This window comes from Peromyscus maniculatus, chromosome 9 (assembly GCF_049852395.1).
Source record: "Peromyscus maniculatus bairdii isolate BWxNUB_F1_BW_parent chromosome 9, HU_Pman_BW_mat_3.1, whole genome shotgun sequence".
In the NCBI taxonomy this organism is placed as follows: Eukaryota; Metazoa; Chordata; class Mammalia; order Rodentia; family Cricetidae; genus Peromyscus; species Peromyscus maniculatus.
The window spans coordinates 30,571,543-30,591,937 of record NC_134860.1 but is presented as its reverse complement, the minus strand read 5'-3'; the positions used below and the strand labels follow the sequence as shown (position 1 = coordinate 30,591,937).

General features: G+C 42.3%; 1 protein-coding gene across 11 annotated transcripts in view; it reads right to left on the bottom strand.

The window, feature by feature from the left end:
- The window catches only part of Cfap20dc (CFAP20 domain containing), a 291,110-nt gene that overhangs the window by 19,650 nt on the left and 251,065 nt on the right, over positions 1 to 20,395 (bottom strand). The gene's annotated exons all lie outside the window — the stretch shown is intronic.

The following is a 20,395-nucleotide window of genomic DNA, read 5'->3' as shown; positions in this document are numbered from 1 at the left end:
AGTCCCTCCCTCCAGGTCCCCTCTCTATCAGATCCATTCTTCTGTTTCCCTTCAGAAAAGAGCAGGCCTCCCAGGGATATGAACTGAACATGGCATAACAAGACACAATAAAAGTAGTTACAAACCCTCATATCAAGGCTGGGCAAGGCAAACCAGTAGAAGGTAAAAGGTCCTGAGAGCAAGCAAGTGTCAGAGACAACCCCACTCCCACTGTTAGGAGTTCCACAAACACCTCAAGCTAAACAACCAGAGCATGTATGCAGAGAACCTAGCACAGACCCATACAGATGCCATGATTGCTGCTTCAGTCTCTGTGAGTCCAATGAGCCTTGCTTAGTTGATTTCTGTGGGCTGTGTTCTCCTGGTGTCCTTGGCCCCTCTGGCTCATACAATTCTTCCTCTCCCTCATCCATGGGGTTCCCTGAACTCCATGGGGTGGAACCTGATGGAGATCTCAAATTTGGGCTCTCTCTCCGCTTAATGTTTGGCTATGGGCCTCTGCATCTGTTCCCATCAGCTGCTGATGGAAGCCTCTCTGATGAAGGCTGGGCTAGGCAGCTTGGATCTCTCTTATATGTCAGACACAGCCTCACTTACTTTTTTAGTCCTATTTCCTGATGATAGTCTGGAGTGGTCACCCTGTCCTAAGCCATAGCTTCCTTCTTTGCCTGTTGACTCTGAGACCCGAGGAGCCCAGAGTCAGGAGGAAGTTTCAGTTTCTAGTTCAATGGGACCATTGCTGAGTCCTGGTGCCGTTTTAGTTTCTAGTTTCTATACCACTCAGACGTCTGGAACATGAGAGCATCAAGCTGGGGGAAAGGAAGTCTAAAGTGTTGATAACCAGTGGTGAATTTTCATGTCCATATTTTGGTCTCTGTGTCCCTGAATCCTGTATAATGAAGAAAGAGTAGCATGTGTGAGATGCTGACTCATTGCACACATGGCCTTCTGTGAACCCTGTAAGTCTTGCAAAGCATCGAACTATAACTATGTCTTCAAGTACCGTGTTACTAATCTTTAAAGCCAGCTTCTGCAAGATAGTGGGGAGTAGGGTAAGTCCGGTGAATTCCTGGAGCATGAGCCTAAAGCTGCATGTCTGTGGGAGTGAACATCTTGGTTAAAAGTAATACTGTGGAACACCATGACAGGGATAAGACATCATGTAATATCTTATGATGCATGGTAATTCTCCCCCAGAAGCCTTACATGCGGGAAAGTGAAACTGCATCTAGAGTCCACGTATAATTTAGTTAAGAAAAAAATGCTTCCTCTTCCATGATTGAAGTGAGCCAATGATTTTGATATCTGGCTGATTTTTGGGAAAATATCAAGGTCTCAGTGCTTGTCTCTGCTTACAGATGACTGGGAAGTCAGCGATCATAGTAGATCAGACTTGGTGAATGGGAGTCATTCCCTGGTCATGTAGGGACTTGTTTTTCCCATTTACTTATTATGGAAGGCTCCTGTATGGGGTACAAGGGACTCCTAGAACATGTAGTTCAAATTTGTTTTAGCATTTTCAGTAAAAAGATGGTATTAAAAACTTGGATCTTTCAAAGAGTTGGTTTTTACTCCTTTCTTGATGCAAGTTTATTATGTCCCATGACCTTCATCCCCAGTTAGGCATACATAACTATCTTCTGAGTGAGAACTCTAAATTAATCTAGATTAAGTGTGCTGTTTCAGCTCTCTGTATATGGGATAGGATGTGCATTGTGCACCAGGTTCAATATGTACCTGAACCATAGTAGAGGCTTTATAATATTATTTAAGTGAATAAATGCAACAGATGAGGGTGCCTAGCAAAAGCAAAGAGCAGGTCTTGTGACTCTTAAGCTACAACCATCAGGTATCATTTGGCTCTGCCTGTATAAAGGGAACATCCTCTGGTTGATACAGCGCTTGAAGAACCACACAGCTCTCTACATGATTTCATGACATTCTTTGGTAGTTCTGTTTCCCACAAAGAGAGACGTTTTCTGGACTTCTTTCTCCCTCACAGAACCAACTCTGGCTTTCTTATACTGTGTCTTCTGAATATAGGGCACAGGGATTAAGATTGTGGGCTCTGGAACCAGGCAGAACTGGCTAGAGTTCATATCTCAGTTGAGACCCAGCATTATTTCCATGAGAACTATTCTTGTCTTCCTCCTCTTATTGAACATGCCAAGCACATTCTGTTACCAGGGCTTTGTATCAGCCACGTTCTCTACTAAGAGAGCTTTTCCTAGAGCCAAGTCCCCCTCAGAATTCAAATATGGTCCAAAAGTCTTTGAGGGATTTTCCTGACAATACCTTGCCAAGTGGAGGGCCCATCACCTATGAGAGCCTCTCATTGTTCCATGATTTATTCTCTTCAAGCACATTTCACCTTGTTCATGTGTATATGAGAAGTCGCCACTGTAAGAGAGAGTTTATTTTATCACATAGTTCATGACTACAGTCTAGGTAGAGAGCACAGTCCTGCCTGTACTGTATTACAGTACAGGTGGAGAAATTATGGCAGCTTGAGGCAGCTCATTGAGGGCCAGGCTTATCCAAGACTTTCTCAGAGGCCCTGCTGAAAAAGCCAAGGGAATCTAGTTCTGTGTCCTTGCCCCAGGGCAGATGTGGCAAGTTCCCATCTGGGGTGAGGTCAGGGCCTTGGTTTTGGTTCTGTAGAACTTGGCTTTTCCCAGCTGAAGAGACTGGAGTTCTCAGTCCCAAAGCCACTATGTGTTCAGTCTGTGATGCACTTGAGGTATAATGAACTTGTGTTTTCCTTGTGCACCATTACCTTCCTGCTGACTGTATCCCATTGTATGATGGCTTTTTACTAGCTCTGCCCCATTTCTTCCTTTGAGGACTATTTATAAGATGCTGTACTTCTTAATAAATTTGCTTGGCATAAGCCACCACCAGCTTGCCCAAGGCCTCCCAAACCCACCTTTCCTATTTACTTTATTTCGATTTCCTAGTCCTTTCTCCTCAGGACTGTCACTGAAGAATGACCTCCTGGTTCAGGTCAGCAGCTACAGTAGAGGGACATGAATGCTGTTTGGTTCAGGTTCTTTTTCCTTTTTATTCAATCCAGGATCTCAGTCCATGAATGTTCCATTCATATTTAACATACATCTTCTCATTTCAAGCTAATCTAGGGACTTTCTCATGGACATATCCAGAAGTTTATCTCCTAGGGTAGTCTGGATCCTGTCAAACTGACAATATTAACCATCACAGTAACTAATAGAATGCTGTGAAGAGTCACTGTGTGACTTCTGGTACTGGTCCCGGAAACGTATACAGTGTTCATCTGGCTCTACTCAACTTTCTAGATACTACATGTTGGGACCTGGCTGTCATGTTGGCAGTAACTGAGTGGAGAGGCTTTAAGTAGGTCTTCCAGTCAGGAGTTCCAGCTGAAGGCTAGCTTTCATGTGCCTTCCACTGGACACCAGACACATGTAAGAAGAAGCTTCAAGATCATTCCAATTGCCACACATTGAGTCATACCCTATTCATGTGAATCTTCTCAGCTGAAGCCTTGAATATCCTGGAGCTGAATTAAATGATCAAAAGTCTGTGACTATAATCTGTGGCTCTGGTTATATACCTCTTGAATTTGAAGTGTTTTGTCATATAGCATTGGTAATCAGAACACATGTTAAAGAAGACGTGGTAGGCGATTTTGTTATGGGGTAAAGACCTGTGAGATATTTCCAACTCTCTAAGCCAACCTTTGAGGTGGGATCAAGGAAGGAGATGGTGGAGATGGTACAGAATGGGCAGGTCACTCTGTCACTGTTAGTTCTTTTCTACCCTATCTAGGTGTGAATGTCACACTCTGGTTGTGATTTTCTACTGGAGTTTTTATTTAATTGTTATTTGGGGAATCAGTTGTCTTTGAAACACCCCCCCCCCACTGATACACACTGCTGGTATTTTGCCAAGAGAGAGAAAGAGTCACAGCTTGCAGGACAATTGAATTCAGTGTTAGCAAAGTATAGCATCTGCCTCTTAGCAGAGCTGCCTGCCCTGAAAATACTTGGATGGTCCAGTTCAAGTTCACTTTGCTGTCTCCTCCATGTCCATCTGTAACATGCAGCTGCCATGTCTGTGACCATGCAGTCATGTTTCTATCACCTTACTGGGTTGAAATCTCCAAAACTATACTGCAATTCTCCAATCTTGATTTTCCCAAGTACCAGTGAATATTATTTTCAACCAAGAGATGGAAATGAAACCTGAAGCAGAGTAAATGTTCACTTTTGTGGGCTTTAAAGAACGCCATGAATTCAATTGAAAATTGAAATTGCTCAGCACAATAATAAATGCTTACCATGTGTTGTTATTTTGCACATCAGGTGGTAAAACAATGACTATGAAGAGATCACTTATAGTAAGATCTGCCTTCCCTCTGGTAATTCTAGAGCAGCAGATGAGCTAATAAATATGTAACACTTTATAATTGCATCTGCAGTCTTGGAGAGTAAACCTCCCCCACTTTCACACAAACAAAATGCACAGTCATCCAATATTACACATTTTAATGGGAAAATTTAAGTCATGTGATGTCACTAGCATTTCATATTCAATGATTTTATTGGCTAAGCAACAGCTACAGTGTGAAAAAAACTATACTCTGGTATTTGTGTTTTCTCTTTGCAAAGATGTTTTCATTCTCTGAAATACTTCTGACTGAAAATATAGCACATTTTTTTTTTCCTTTGAGCCAGAGTCTCAACATGCAGCCCAGTCATACCATCCCCCTCCAGAGTGCTAGGATTGCAGGAGTATGTTACCATGCCTGGAGGACAGAGCATATCCTTGCACCTTTATTGCCAATCAGGAGGCATTCATAATGAGCACTTTATTATATGATCCTGTGGCTGAGTGGGGGTGATAGCAGGGAACAGGCCGTGGTAACAGGCAAGCCTCAGTATCTCAGATGCATTCTGTGGGTCTCAGTTTTTGCATTTGCTAGGTGAAATATAGGTGTTCCTTTCTCATGACAGCATCAGGATTGAATAGTCTGAATAATGCCTCGTACATTGAGTTTTTCTGGACCTTTTGTTAACTTTGTGTGTGTTTGGTAAGGACAACAGTTCTATGTATGCAAGTGACTTCTAACAGAATAGGCATGCTCCAGAGGCACACATATTTTATTGTTAAGGTGGATATGGGGCAGAACTCCAATGGCTGGTCTCAAAACCAACACTGATCTAAACACTTTAGTCCAGGAGGCATGGACTTATTCCCTCGGATAGAAAGAGCTCCATGCTGCAGAGAAGACTAAAGGATTCTCACTTGGTTTCTTGGGTTGGGCCAGGCTCTTCTTTTCCCTGACAGGGGATCTACTCAGAGCTGGGAAGTTCCTGTCACTAGAGGAAGATGGGGTGCTTGGGTGTCTGAGAGCAGCCATGGTGGGACCTGGCAGTCTGCTCCGCTAGTGAGCCACTGGCCAGATTTACAGAGTCCATGAGCATAGCCTGGGAGTCCCTTTTGGGGCTGGCAATCTTTGGAGAGTGCCAGCAGCAGGTTCTTCTGTTATTTTGTTGAAGTGGCCTCTGATGCACTCAGTGTTTGGGCTTCGCTAATCATGACGGCAGTTTCAGCAGTGCTAGTTTGGTAGCCGCCAGCATTCTCAGAAGCCCAAGCACTGCTTTTAAAGTCCCCATTGTAAAATCAAAACACAATTTTTATTTATTTCTATGTCATAGACATGTTATTTCTACAGTGTCATTTACTCATAAGGAGGACAGGACAGTGAAAGATCCTTAGCTGTTTTTGTCATTGACCCCCTGCCTGCTCTGCCTCCCAAGAGTGGTCGGAAATGGAGAAGTCTGGATATATTGGGTAGTATACTTTTATGGGTTTTAATCTGTATCTATTTTATTTCTTAAATTCTCTGACAGTTTCAGATACATATTTACATATATAATAATTTTAGTCATTTCCAACTCTCATTACACTCTATTTCCCTCTCCCAAAAGCCCCTCTTTTTCCCAAACGACAGACCCTCTTCTGACTTTCATGCTTTCTGTGTGTGATCCACTAGTTTAATGGTATTGTAATCTCTTGGTATTGGGATTGAAAGCAAGGGTTGCTTGTGTGAGCATGGGGTTATTTACTGAAGCATGGACTACTTAGCAGTGGCGACATTGCTGAAGGAAGTGACTCTCTACAGAAACCATCAGCTTTCAGGAGCCCCTCAGAGGGGGCTGGACCTGTTATGAGTCCCTCTCCCATGAGTGGTGAAATGTTGACAGGCCCATTCTCATGCAGGTCTTCTGCAGGTGAGCACAGCTTCAGTGAGTTCATGAAATCAAGGCTCATATCTAGAAGATGTCTTTTTGCAACACACCTCCCCATCCTTCAGCTCTTGGTGCCTTTGGGATACCAAGATGGAAAGAGGTGATGCAAAGTTGAGTGATTTAGATAGTTTCTGTGTTATGAGTTGTGGCTATTAGAGGGTTTTACCTGTTTCCCCTCCCTCCACTGTTCACAGCAGGTCATATCCTATTTCTTTTCCTAGCACAGGTAGACACATGACCACAGTACGCCAAAACAGAAAAATAGTTCTGTGACCCAAAGTAGCTTGAAAAGAGAAGGCATTGGGAACGATGGAAACAGATGCATAGCCTGTTTGGAGGACAGAAGACCTGATCTAGATCCTCAGACTAGGGCTTTGGGACTGGAGTTGATTTCAACATCATTTAAAAACCAGGATTCAATGAGGAAGGTATATGACAGCATGAGAGAAATAGTTGTCCAGGAAAACTCCAATTAGGGAGTTTTTCCAGAGATGATAATTTTATCTCCAAAAAATGTATGGGAAAGAAGTAGGTTATGCCATAGGAATGTAGAACCATAGGCACATCTAAGCTCAAAGCATCCCCCCCGCCCCCCTCTTTCTCTCTCTGTACAAGTGTATACATGTATGTACATGTATATATGCTGACCAGAGACCACCTGGGGTATTGTCCCTCAGGTATCATCTACCTTATTATTTGTTTGTTTGTTTTTAAGACAGGCCTCTCTCTCATCTGAAATCCACAAATTAGGGTGGCCTAGCAGGCCAGGAAGCCCCAGGGACCCACCTGTCTCAGCCTCCTTGGTTTCGGGATTACAGGCATGAGCCACTATGCCTGTTTTTTTTATGTGGGTTCTAGGAATCACAACCAGAGCCTCACATTTGTGTATCAAGCACTTTCTGAGCCATCTTCCTAGTCCCTGATGCCACATGCCATCCTAGATTCCGGAGGTTCTTTCCTTATCATTTTCTCTTGAGGCCCTAAGTTTCCAAGCCAGAGAGAGAGCTCTAGAGAGGATTTTTCTGAACAGCAGGTTAAGGCCGACCAGGAAAGGTACCCTTTACTCCCACTTTCATCTTCAGAAGAGATGGCTTGGTTCCTTTTGCCGTAGGGTCCAGGAAGTATAATCCAGTGGTGTTCTGGGAGGCAGAGATCTGGAAAGACTGGCAAGTGGCACTAATGATGACAACAGTCTCTAAAATACGGCCCACTTCCCCTCCTGCAAGCAGAGCACACTTCCTCTCTCCCTAGGGGAGACATCTGCCAAGCCCCACTCAATCATGGCTGCTTGCTCAAACAGCGGGACCTCAGCACAGTGGTCTCTACACCAGCTTCAGATACAGGTTTCTTAACTCCAAGACTGATGAACCAAAGAGACAAGGTGACATACGGCACTCAGAATCTGGTGGTGAAAAGGGGCAGAGCAACTGCAGGACTCACTTTTTTTGTGTGGAAAAGAGACACAGGGACAGAAATCTGGGCTCTTGGATGGAGAAACTTTAGCATGCTGGAAGCTCAGTGTGACATGGCTGTGGCCGCTATTCACCCAGGATCTTGCACACTCAGAGCATCCTTTGCTTCTTATGACTCTCCATATTACATACCGAGGTTGGATCTTATGCTGAGCCTAGACTGGCGGGCTCGCTCTGTGGATTCCTTGTCTTTACCTCCTGTGGACTGGGGTTGTGGGTGGCTCATCACACCTTCTCAGCATATGTTGGTGCTGAGGATTTGAACTCTGATCATCATGCTTGTGGGGCAAGCACTTTACCCACTGAACCATCTCCCTAGCCCTTTCAATGTATTTTTGACTTAGGCTATTCTAATCTTAGCAATCATTTATTGAACTATGATCCAGTGTAAGTTAAGGAACATCTGTATGCTTTAGTGTTCATCTTTTAATTTTTGGTGTCTCATTTATAGAAAAAAAATGAACATCTGGGCAGTGGTGGCACATGCCTTTAATCCCAGCATTCGGGAGGCAGAGGCAGGCAGATGTCTGTGAGTTCAAGGCCAGCCTACAGAGTAAGTTCTAAGAAAGGCACCAAAGCTACACAGAGAAACCCTGTCCTGAAAAACCCAATAAATAAATAAATAAATAGAAAAAAGAAATAATTGAACACTAAACTTTGACTTTGTACTCTGAGATGATATCAATTAATTCTCCTGCATTTTAATAATTGTGGATGAGCTGGGCGGTGGTGGTGCATGCCTTTAATCCCAGCACTCGGGAGGCAGAGCCAGGCGGATCTCTGTGAGTTCAAGGCCAGCCTGGGCTACCAAGTGAGTTCCAGGAAAGGCGCAAAGCTACACAGAGAAACCCTGTCTCGAAAAACCAAAAAAAAAAAAAAAAAATTGTGGATGAAATGTTAAGAAGACGTTATCGGTTGATTCTCTTGGCTATTCTATGACTGCACCAATGTCAACGGAGGCTGATGGCAGCCCTGGGTCTTCCTTACAACACATGCCATCTCTTTTTCTCATCTTATTGCACTGTCCAGACAACCAGGACAGTATTGAATGAAAGCAGCAGTGGTTTGACATTCTCACCCCAGGGGAATTTTCTAAAGTTCTCATATTCAGTGTGAGGTTTGGTATAGGCTTTTCCCCTTTTATCCATTGGATAAAGATGTTTACATCTATTCTTGGTTTCTAGGAGTATTTACCATGAACAGACAGTGAATTTTATAAGATACTGTTAAAAAAGCCTGGCTTCATAATCAAAATTTTAGAAAGCATTCCTTCTACTTTCTTTTCTGGATGATGTTATGTGTAGGATTAGTATTACTTCTTCCTTTTAAGTATTTACAAGGAATCACTGGTGAGGATTTTGGCCTAGAGTTCTTCTTTTCTTTGGAAGGGGGAAGGCTATTATGGCTCAGGGTTTAAAGGACTTTAGTTCATGATGGCAGAGCACAGCAGAGCAGTTGATGGTGGCAGGTCTGTGCTGAGGATACTCACAGTGGACCCAGGAAGCAGAGCGAGGAGAACACTGGCACTTGCCACCCCACTTCCCGAAACACTCTTGCTGGGATCACAGGCACACTCCACCATGCTGCACACTGACTCTGGCATTTTCTGTTTTTATAGTAGCACACAGATAATGGGCTTCATTAAAGCATTTTCATATATTGCTCTGGTTGGTGCTCCAGCGCCCTCTCCTGTCTCCTCTGATTTCTCCTGCTGTCCTTCCTCCTGGACTGTGCTCCCTCTAATTTTCAGGCATTGTTACTTTCTTTTCTGCCATCTCCCTGAAGGTCTTGCTTTCACTTCTAAGGGTTTCCTTTCTAGTTTCATTACCCATACCTTCACCTCCACACACACATATATACATGGCTGTAAAAATTAAAACCTAGGATCCATATATGAGAAAAGGAGTGTATTATTTATCTTTCTGAGACTGAGTTACTTTGCTTAAACTAATTTTAGTTCTGTGCATTTTCCTATAATTGTCACAATTTAATTTTTCTTTATGGTTTAATACAATTTCATATTTTTATGTGTGGTCATCAATTGATACAGAGTTGGAAAAAAATTAAGAATGGAGCAGATATTGTACATTTTGAATTTATGGATTTGGAAAACTCGTCTACTCAAATGAAAACACAATGTAATTGGTCTATTCATAAGGTAATTGTAGGTTTTTTAAAAAAGCAGTTCATGGGCTTGGAGAAGGCAGTAAAGTGCCTGCCTTGAAAACATCAGGACCTGCGTTTGAGCCCCAGAACCCAAGCATAGAAAAGCCATGTGTTATGGTATACACTTATAATCCCAGGAGACAGAAATGGGAGGATTTGTGAGGATTGCTGGCCAGCCAGTCTAATCTGTTGGTGAGCCCCAGGTTTCAGTGAGAGACCAAATCTGACAAAAACAAAGTGGGAAGCACCTGAGGAACAACTCGTCCTCTGATCTTCACATGCGAATGCATGTGAAGATTCACATGCACATACATGTGAGCACGTACCCTGCCCTCACCAAAAGCAATTTCTCACACAATGACAAGCAGTGTGATTTCACAGTAAGGTGAGGTGAGTGGCAGCCACTCCAGTGTCCTGTGAGTGTGCAAGGGTGTGGCTACTGCTCTTGCGGTTGTGCCGTGACAGTCCCAGACTACAGAATCTGATGATTCGGTATGAGGAAAAAGCCTGGTCATATCCGGTTCTGTATGAAGGAGCCAGAGGCAGGAGTGTTGGTGAGACTGACCTCAAGAAAGAAGTTTCTGCAGCTTGCTTTTGCTGGTTGTGGCTATGTCTGGTTATTTGTCCTCATTGTATGAGCAGTAGATAATCTAGCACGTATAAGAGGAATAACTTGACTCCCAAGATCCCACATGCCAGCAAGATTCTTTTTATTAGCTGTTAAGCAAAAAGCTGAGTCCTACAACACCATCATTCTTGATACTTTCACTCCTGTGAAAATGTGAGTTTAACTCAAGCTAAGAAATGCTCCAGGTCCTGCTAAACTTCTGCACGATCTGTTGTGTTACGATTGGAGGCTGCATTTCAGAACAAGCTGGGCGATTATACATGATCTTTTGGTGCCAATAAAAGGTGGCATCTGAGGATGCCAGGTTGCTATAGAAACACCAGGGGAATATAAAGGCAAGATGGATACCATACTGAGAAGAAATAGATTTCTGAAATGATACCTCCATGCCACATGAAACATTTTCCTTTTATTAAATTCATAGACAATAGGAAGAATGCTCCAACACACAAAATATCAATAACCTTGAAATGTGGTTAGGTATTTATGAAGGTAAAATTCCTCATGGACATTCTTTTGAAAACTGTAGAAACTTCTTAGGTGCAGTATATACACAGAAGTACTGTTCAAGTGGCATCTACAGTGCAGGCCTAAGCAGGGAGCCAGATGCTGTGATGAGCACTTGGTTTATTAGTATGTAATATGGATGTTAGCCTTATGAAAATATTGCTGCCAGTAGTGCCACTGGTGGCTAAGTCATGAGGTTTGATGTCACCTACACCCATATGGCTTCCTGCATTGCCTCCTAGAAAGATCCTGAGTCTGTTGGGACTTCAGTGTCCTAGTTTATGCAGTGGATTGATCCTTTCTCCTGAGGATTAGGTAATGTAACCACATGTGTGATGGCTAATCACAATTGTCAACCTGATGAAATCTAGAATGACCCGAAGAAAAGCTTCTGGGCATGCTTGTGGGGGATTTTCTTGATTAGGATTATTGAGGTAAAAGACCCATTCAACATAGGTGGCACCATTTCCAACATAGAATCCTGGACTGAATAAAAAGGAGGAAATGACTCAACTAGAAGCATTCAGTGTTCTCTGCTTCTCACTGTCCATGCCATATGATGAGCTGCCTCAGATTCCTCCTACTGCGGCTTCCCTGCACAACAGACAGCAGCCTTGAACTGTGAGACAAAACAAACCTCTTGTCCCTTGAGCTGTTTTTGTCAGGATATATACTAGATATTATATATGTTATACATTATTACATATATTATATCATGATAATAGGAAAAGAAACTAAGAAAGCATGGCTCAGTGCAGAGCTTGTAAGCAGAATGAGAACTCAAGAAATGGTTGTGTTGACAATAAACAAACTCAAAGACAATCACTGATTCCCAGGGCATGGTTAAGTGTTGAGCAGTCATAATCCCATGTTTACCCTAATGACTTATGAGGTAAAAAGGTGCACAGTTTCCCTTTGACACATTAACTGGCAGTATTTGTGAAGCAGGCTCAGTACAAATGCAGAAGAAACGATGGGGGAATGCATTTGAAGGACCAGTGAACTTGGTGCATAAACATCAAGCAGTAGTTACAATGAATGATGCATACTTGCTTGTAGCCTGTGACCATGTGGTGGAGCAGTGCCAGAATAGGTGGCCCAGGATCAATTGAAAGATGTTTTGAAAGCCGGGTGGTGGTGGTGGTGGCGGCGGCGGCGGCGGCGGCGGCGGCGGCGGCGGCGGCGGCGCACGCCTTTAATCCCAGCGCTCGGGAGGCAGAGCCAGGAGGATCTCTGTGAGTTCGAGGCCAGCCTGGGCTACCAAGCGAGTTCCAGGAAAGGCGCAAAGCTACACAGAGAAACCCTGTCTCGAAAAACCAAAAAAAAAAAAAGATGTTTCAAATGCCCTTTATCATTTTAGGTAGGTGAAACCACAAGTTCTTGAAATCACTGTGTGAGATTTATAGTAGATACTATTTTAGAGGCTGGTGCACAGTGTAGAGGTGATAGTGTGGAGTTAGGAGAAAAGCTGCTTCTCACCTTAAATGGTTCCTAACACCAAGCCTGGCATGAAAGGAGTGTCAGAAACAACCACCCCTGGGTGTGAATCTCTAGTCCTCCTGAGTCTGTGTTGCAAACTTCAGGGATGAATGCGAAACTGTTTGTGAAGACTAGTACTTGTATGTGATTGGTGAAGCTTTTTCTAAGCTGTGCTTAAATTCTGAATAAAACTTGGGGAGATGTTTGCAAATAGTTTTACAAAAAAATTTCTAAGGGGCGACTGACTCTCTGAATAGGAAAGGCAAAGCTGAGAAGGATTATTTCTTAAATTTAACATAATCTGGTCCAATCATTAGAAAAAGTGTCACTGATTTAGCCTAAGGAGCCATCCTGGAAAAGCACACAGTTTGAATTACAGATATTACTTACTTAAAGTACTCTTCATTTGCCCTTGAATAGGGACATATGTATTAATTTGTATTAATAGTAAAAATGGGATGGCTGTGAAAACCCAGCACAGTACCATGAAGGATAAAGTAGAAAACAAAACAAAATAACAACCAAACCATACCAAAACAAACCCCCCGAAAACCATAAAAAAACAAACAAAAATTGACATGAGCTGGTTGGTCAGATTAACACAGCTGAGATCCTTGCTTTGTATAGCATCTGCTGGATTTAATCTTGGGATTTTTTTTTTCTTGACTTAGGAGTAAGACACTGAAAATTCATATTGAAATCAGTTCTTTCAACCATATGGTTTAGACCTGAATTATTACAATTACTGAATAAATCCAGTTTTGAACAGTTTCTGAAGTGTCCAGTTTTCTACATAGTACCAAGTATTAAACCTCTGATTAGGGTTGGCTCTATTTTCCAAAGTTCTCAGGAAATGTTGATTTTTTTTTTCTAACCACGGGTATGAAGTTAATGCCCCTGTTTTCAGATTAAACATTTTAGAGCCCAGCCTTCCAAACAGAATATGAAACTCTAACTTGCATACAGAAAAGTATGTGTATGTCCATGCATCCTTTCAGGAATAATGTAATCACCACTGTGGGGCATCAGAGTCCAAAACTGCAAGTCCTGGTTTGGTCCAGCACTTCAGGTACAGATGATCAGCATAGCAGGAAACATTCCCAGAGCCATTCATACATGTTAAGTGCATAGTTCATTAGTCAGCATCCTGTTTGTCTCCAAGTTTCTCCTTGCTGAGATCAAATTGCCACTTAAGATTTTGCAAACAAACAGCTATATTCTTACCCAACAAATCGATATCACCCGCTCACTTGCAGAAGTCTATGGCCCCCCAAGACCCTGTGACTCAGTCTTTTCCTGGCTGATTCTTTTTCTTTGTTTCTTTCTTTGTTTCTTTCTTTCTTTCTTTTTTTTTTTTTTTGGTTTTTCGAGACAGGGTTTCTCTGTGTAGCTTTGCACCTTTCCTGGAACTCGCTTTGTAGATCAGGATGGCCTCAAACTCACAGAGATCCGCCTGCCTCTGCCTCCTGAGTGCTGGGATTAAAGGCGTGCACCACCACCGCTTGGCTGCCTGGTTGATTTCTTGCATGCTCTTGACCTTTCTTCTCTGTCCCATCATCATGCTGTGCATTAACTGTTATAGTTCTTTCTTAGCCCAAAGTACTTCCCATTTAAGACTTTGTACAAACTAGATGGTAGGGGAGGGTTATGATCCTGAAGTGGTGACTTACAGGAGGTTTTCAGTTCCCAGTGTTTCTTCCATGTTCTTACATTCAGAAGAATGCTATGGGTCCAGGGAAGGTAAAAGCCAAAGCCTATGGTTTTGGTTAGTTCAGAATAAATGTGATTTTATGTGGAAGAAAAATAGCTTTAATCTCCTAAGAGCTAAAACAGATAGGAAAACCCCAAGGCTTCCAGGGAGTTTTAACAATGGTACTAAGTCATGAACAGTTTGGTGACCTGATGGATCTTGGTTATACAAAACACTCTCCCACACACCCCTTTTCTGAGACCAATTTCTTTTTCTTCAGGTTCAGTTAGCTGTGGTAAAGCATTGAAATGTCACTATAATGTAATGAGTTCAGGTGTTTTGAGAAAGACCATTCACATAACTTCTATTGCAATCTATTTTCAAATAGTTCTATTTGATTTGTTATTGTTAATCTCTTACCGTGTGCCTAATTTATACATGAAACCTCTTCACAGTTCTGTAATACAGGAAAAAGGGCAGCTTATAAGGAGTCTGGTATTAGTCATAGTTTCAGCCATTTATACGGAGTCTTGCAACACACCCACCCAGGATGAGGGGTGACCCTTGTGCTGATCTCAATAGCCTAAGACAGTGGCTCCCATCACTTTCAAACACTCACTTAATGCACGCATCTTCCTTCCTTTATTAATTTGGAAGCTGAGACCCAGATATGTACAGGAACATCGGACAGCCAGGAAAGAGAATGAATGCTTTGGCTTGAAATGTACATACAATGAGCCTGAAGAAAGCAAAACAAGCATATTTCTAGCAGTAATCAACCATAGTGGTGCTGATCTCAGCTGTCAGGGTGCTGTTGAATGGCCTACAGATGAGATCCACCTATCAGTCTGCTGATTGAAACTGTTGGATGTCACTGGCATTGTATGCCTTTGGGAATCTCCAACCTGTTCATTCTAGTCCCACAAGAAGTCAAGAAGAGAAGGTACGACAGGCAAGGAGAGGTGGCTTGGCCAGAAGGTTTATGCCTTGGATCCATATAAGGACCATTTTGGGACCTTGCAAACATTCTTGTCAAGTTATAACCCCAGGATAGAGTCAGGAGGTAGGAATATCCAGCAGTGGAATCCAGGCTGCAGCAATTTTTATAGAGTTCCCTGAAATTCAGTGTGTAACTAAGGATGACAGCCACTATATTAGACTAAAAACAAAGGCAAATGAAAACTCTCCAAAATTATAAATCTAAACACTGATGTCCCTTATGTACTAAGGCTGTAGTCATCACCAATGATAATTCATTTGTCAGGATGTCTGAACTCAGCCTCCTCTTCTTACCTGGCTTTCTCTTGCCATTTCCTTTCCATTTCCCATTGCTTTTCTCTTTTTCCTGTGGCAGGACCAGACCCAGGGCACTGCACAGTCTAGGCAAGCACTTTGTCACTGAGCTGTACCCCTTCTTTGCTTGAAGCATATACAGATTATTTTGCTTTTAAAAAGAGGAATAAAATTTTGTGGCAGATGTTCTTGAGTTCCTGAGTTCACTTAGAATGCATTGAAATCAGCTTATTAAAGAGACATTGCTTCTTAACACTGTCCATGTCTAAATACCTAGGCACATTTTATTTTAGTTTTCATGATTTTTACAATTATTTATATATCAAAAGTAAAAAAAAAAAGTTGTTGGAGCCCACCTAGATTTCCTAGTGGTTTTACCCAGCAGGACTGCATAAGAGGATGACTGGACCATGGGCCTGAGTACTAGGTATTTGGAAGGGTCTACACTTGGCTGTAACTAGCAAGGGGGAGGTCTTTTGCCCCTCCCTTTGGCATTGTTATAAACAGCCCTTTTGAATAAAGCTCTGGGCTGGGGGATAAGGATCCAGGCCCACCTGAGACTATCCTGTGTTTTCTCTGTTTCTTTCCCCTCTGTTTCTACCTATCTTATCCCTCATTTCTCAAGAGTCTCTGGGGTAAATAAATCTGGTCTCCCACAAAAAGTCAAGTATTGGGGGAAGGATATTATACTTACTAAAAGTAATAGCAAAGATGGTCCAATGGCAAAAGGAAGCTTTCTTTAGTAGGTCTGGCTGAAAAGTTTGTAAGAAAAATTATAACATGGTTTTAAATGTATGATTCAGTTTTGTAGATCATACGTTCTTTGGCTTAGGTGTGGGTTGTGTGTCCTCAAGGGGCTTGCTAAGTATAGAGGGTTGGTATCTCTGGGCTAGTACTACTGGGAAGTGCTAATCAGCCTTGAAGAGCCTCCAGGAAGCTCCTTCGGCTACTTGAGGCATTTTCACAAGAGGGCAGTTTGGCCAACACACACTGTCTACTCCTGTTTTAAGGTGTAATTGTTTGTTCTGTGAAGCTATGAAGCTAAGGGAGTATCACTTGCCACAGAGTGTGAACTATATGAAAGGACCTTTGAACTTTCAAAAATGTGTGTCAAATGCTCTTTCTTTTTCACTAAGTAGTCAGTATCATGTATTTCATTATAGTGATGCAAAGTTGACAGATATAGTACAAAAAGCAAATGGTGAGAATTGCTTGATATTCTTTAATTAAGATAATTTTTCTTCAGGAAGATATAAAGCAAGCTCAGGGCAGTTTTAATCCTATCCTTTGACTTACAGATAGATCATGGAAACTCTATTAATAGAAATTCTATTTCGTAATGGCATAGTATCAAAAATTAACAAAAGTAATTTCCCCTTCTGGACTTCTTGGGCTAAATTCTCCCAGATGATTTTCAGTAATTAAAGCCCCAAGAAGAGCAGTCCCCCAGTGCTTTTGGAAGTATCCACTATGGCAAATTAGAGATAATTTCTGATCCATAGGTTAAAATATTGACAATACTTATTACTATTAGTAGAAAGCTTATATGCTTAGATCTTGCCGAGTTCAGCAAAAACACTGACAATGATGAGTTGGGCTGATGAAAACCAATCAATACCATTTCCCACACTTCACTTCTGTAACGCTTCACAGAATTACAGGTGATTAACTACAGAAGAATATGTCAACAGTAAAAATTAGTGTTATCTGTGGCCCATGTTTATTGGCAATTTAATTCTTATAAGTCAAATTATTTTGACTTAATGTGATTCTAAATTATATTAAAACCACACAAACCAGAACCAAAGTATTCATTAAGATGTAAAGGTGTAATATACATGATGAATGAATTTTCACTTAGATTTATCCTTTGTTAGAAGTTAACTGTGTTACATAGTTATATTTGTGCATAACTGAAAACAAGAGAACGTATCTTCACTGTGGGTAATGGAGGTCTCAGCTGGGGAATATTGAGGTTTTGGTATTCCTGGTTTTGGATGAAAAGTGAGTCTGAAGAATAATCTTGTGGCTGGTCAGGAATCTGAGAAATATCTAGCCACTATAGAAACCAAGAAGCAACAACTATTCTAACCAATCCCATCCTGTTGTGTGGCTGCTTCTGTGTTGGACACTAGCATAGCTGTCTTGAATCAGTGTGGAGAGTGAAGTCCAGGTTAGCACATAAAGAAAAGCCATGGCAGAGATATAAAACTCCACACACCATGGCAGCTGAGAAGCAGAGAGAGCATGAGCAAAAATAGCCATTTATACACGTGACCTATAAAGGTCTCAACCACTGGGAACAAGTACCATGGAGCCTTTGACCTTTCCTCAGCCCTGGCGCACTTCTAGCCTGGGGAATGCTTTCCCCCTCTTTAATAAATCATTTATCCAGTATGTCTCCATCCAATTTCTTATTCTGGGCCAGAAGAACATGGAAATCCCAGTGGATGTCCACTGGACCCAGATCCCTGTCTATATCAGGAAAAGCTGTGATCATTCCTACAAGACTTCATGGAATCAGGCCCATTACTATCCCCTTGGAGAGTATCCCTATCTGGTCACACAGAATGTGGGAAGTTGGCAGCAGTAATTCAGTAGTGTAGCTCCCTGCAAGTTGCCCACAGGATCTACAGAAGTGAAATGTTTTGTGAGTTACCCCTGCTGTGGGTGGGACTCTTCAGTGGTGTAGCTGCCAGTAAGTTGCTCAGGGGACTTCCTGGTGGTGTAGCAGCTTCTGAGTTACCCATGCACCTGTAAGAACCCCACTTGCTTCATTGGTTCATTAAACTGGACTTGGCTGGAATCCTTTCTTTGGTTTCTAAGTGCCTGTCCGATTTAGGGTGAACAGATCTATTTTTAAAATTCTTCCTAAGAAAATTCAGGTGCCATACCCCCATCCCCAGACCCACAGACACAGAGAGACACAGACACAGACACATACACACACTCTTCTCCCCACACTCACCAACTGGGAACCTTTCTATAGAGACAAATGACAATCCCACATGTCTAGTGCCTCCCTGCTCTGAGCATGTACCTCTTCTCCACTCCCACTGTGTTTCCTGATCTGGAACGGAAGTTCTATTTCTTGGAAGGCACACTGGGCAATGCTGATCCCTGACACATAACGGCTGTGAGCCCGTCGAGTTTCCCCTCTGACAACTGAAGGCAGGATCTGCATTGTGAAAGAGAACTGAGAGCGGCGGTCCCAAGCTCCCGGCAAAGTGTGAATGGGGTCCATCGACCCTGGAACCCTCATCTGAAGTCCTCCAAGTGGGAGAAGAACCCACCCATCATGGATTACACTCTGCCCTCTGCAACTGAGTGCCTTTGGGAAATCAGCTTTCCAACCTGAATTGTAAAGTCAGAGGTTTGTAGGAGTAGTTTTTGAGTATTCTCACCAATTAGATGATTGCCCCAACCTGCCTACTAGGAGAACTAGAGAAAACAGGATTCTATGACTACCTGTCTGGAATGCAAAAAGAATGACGTATGAAACTGAGATGCTGCCACACAAATGGGAGCATAGCTGAGGCCAAACTTCCAAATTCCAGCAACTCTAGAAGACTGAGGCACCACACGAAACCCGAGGGAAACAAGTGTTCTCTGTCATTGCATCGTTTTAAAAACAACAGCCCAGAAACCCCCAAACAGCTAGATTTTTAACTAAAGCCAAAAGGAATTTTAAAATTAATTCTTTTAACTAATTGTTCTTTGAGTTTTGCACTCTTGTGTTGCCACTAATCTTGTTTCTTAAGTTTCTACTAAAAAAGTCCAAACCAAGAATGTGTTTGAAACAAGTGATTTGAACAAATTTAATCTAAAAAATATAGAGACACTATATGGCAAGGTATTTTGCCAAACTCTGCATATGCATGTTAAAGAGTCTTTTCCTTCAATAGGAAACAAATTAATAGGAAGGGGAGTGAGGCACATTGGGGGTGTGGTGGGGAAGGCAGAGAGCAATCATAATCTCCAGGACACTGAATCATTGATAGGATACGAAGCATGGCTGACAGTTGCTTTTTCATAATTCCTATTAATTGGGATCTGTAATTCAATAATCATTTAGAGACATGACTAAAAATCATTGTAAGTTGCATTCCGATTAAAGGAAACAAGAAACTAAACCAGATGCTAGCTTGAGAGCAAATTACCTCAGGATATGGCTCCATATTGAGCCCATCTGTTTTCAGTGTCCATTGCAGCCATCAGTTCTAGATATAAGTGACACATACTAGAAACTAAGGCCTTGGAAATATGTGGATGCTATGGAATGGCTCCCACCAGCATACGTGCCATTAGCCTTCCCTGAGACTCTCAGCCTGGACCACAAAGTAAAATTGCTGTTTCATAAATTCCCAATGTCCAGGTGTACTTGGGACCAGCCAAGTCAGACTCTGTGGATGTAGAACCTAGGTGTAGGTTCCCAAGAAGCTCCAATAGGCAACAGAACTTGATAAAGTGAAGTAAAGCCCAGCTAGTGAATTTCCAAATAAACAGAATGTACTATTTTGGCTTAAAATTGGTAGTGTGACATCTATTTACAGTTTTCTACTCTTCTGTAGCAAAATGCCCATCTGCTACGCTTTAAAAAGGATAAATGCATAGGCTGATTAATCAGACCTTGTGGTAGCCACCTTTGGAGTGGTATCTCAGCTCACAGGGTCTTCTACAGCCTTCTTCTCTCATCCACAGAAGAGGTCCTGGTGGCCCTTGCCTCAAAATTGACCAGCTGTTATCCTGAGTTGCATTTCTGAATTGAACATGGAAGCACTATTTCTCCATGGTTGGTTATGGGAGTGTAGTGTCCTGGCCTAAGGACTTTGTAATGAGTTATGAGGAGAGAGCTTCAGAGAGCAAG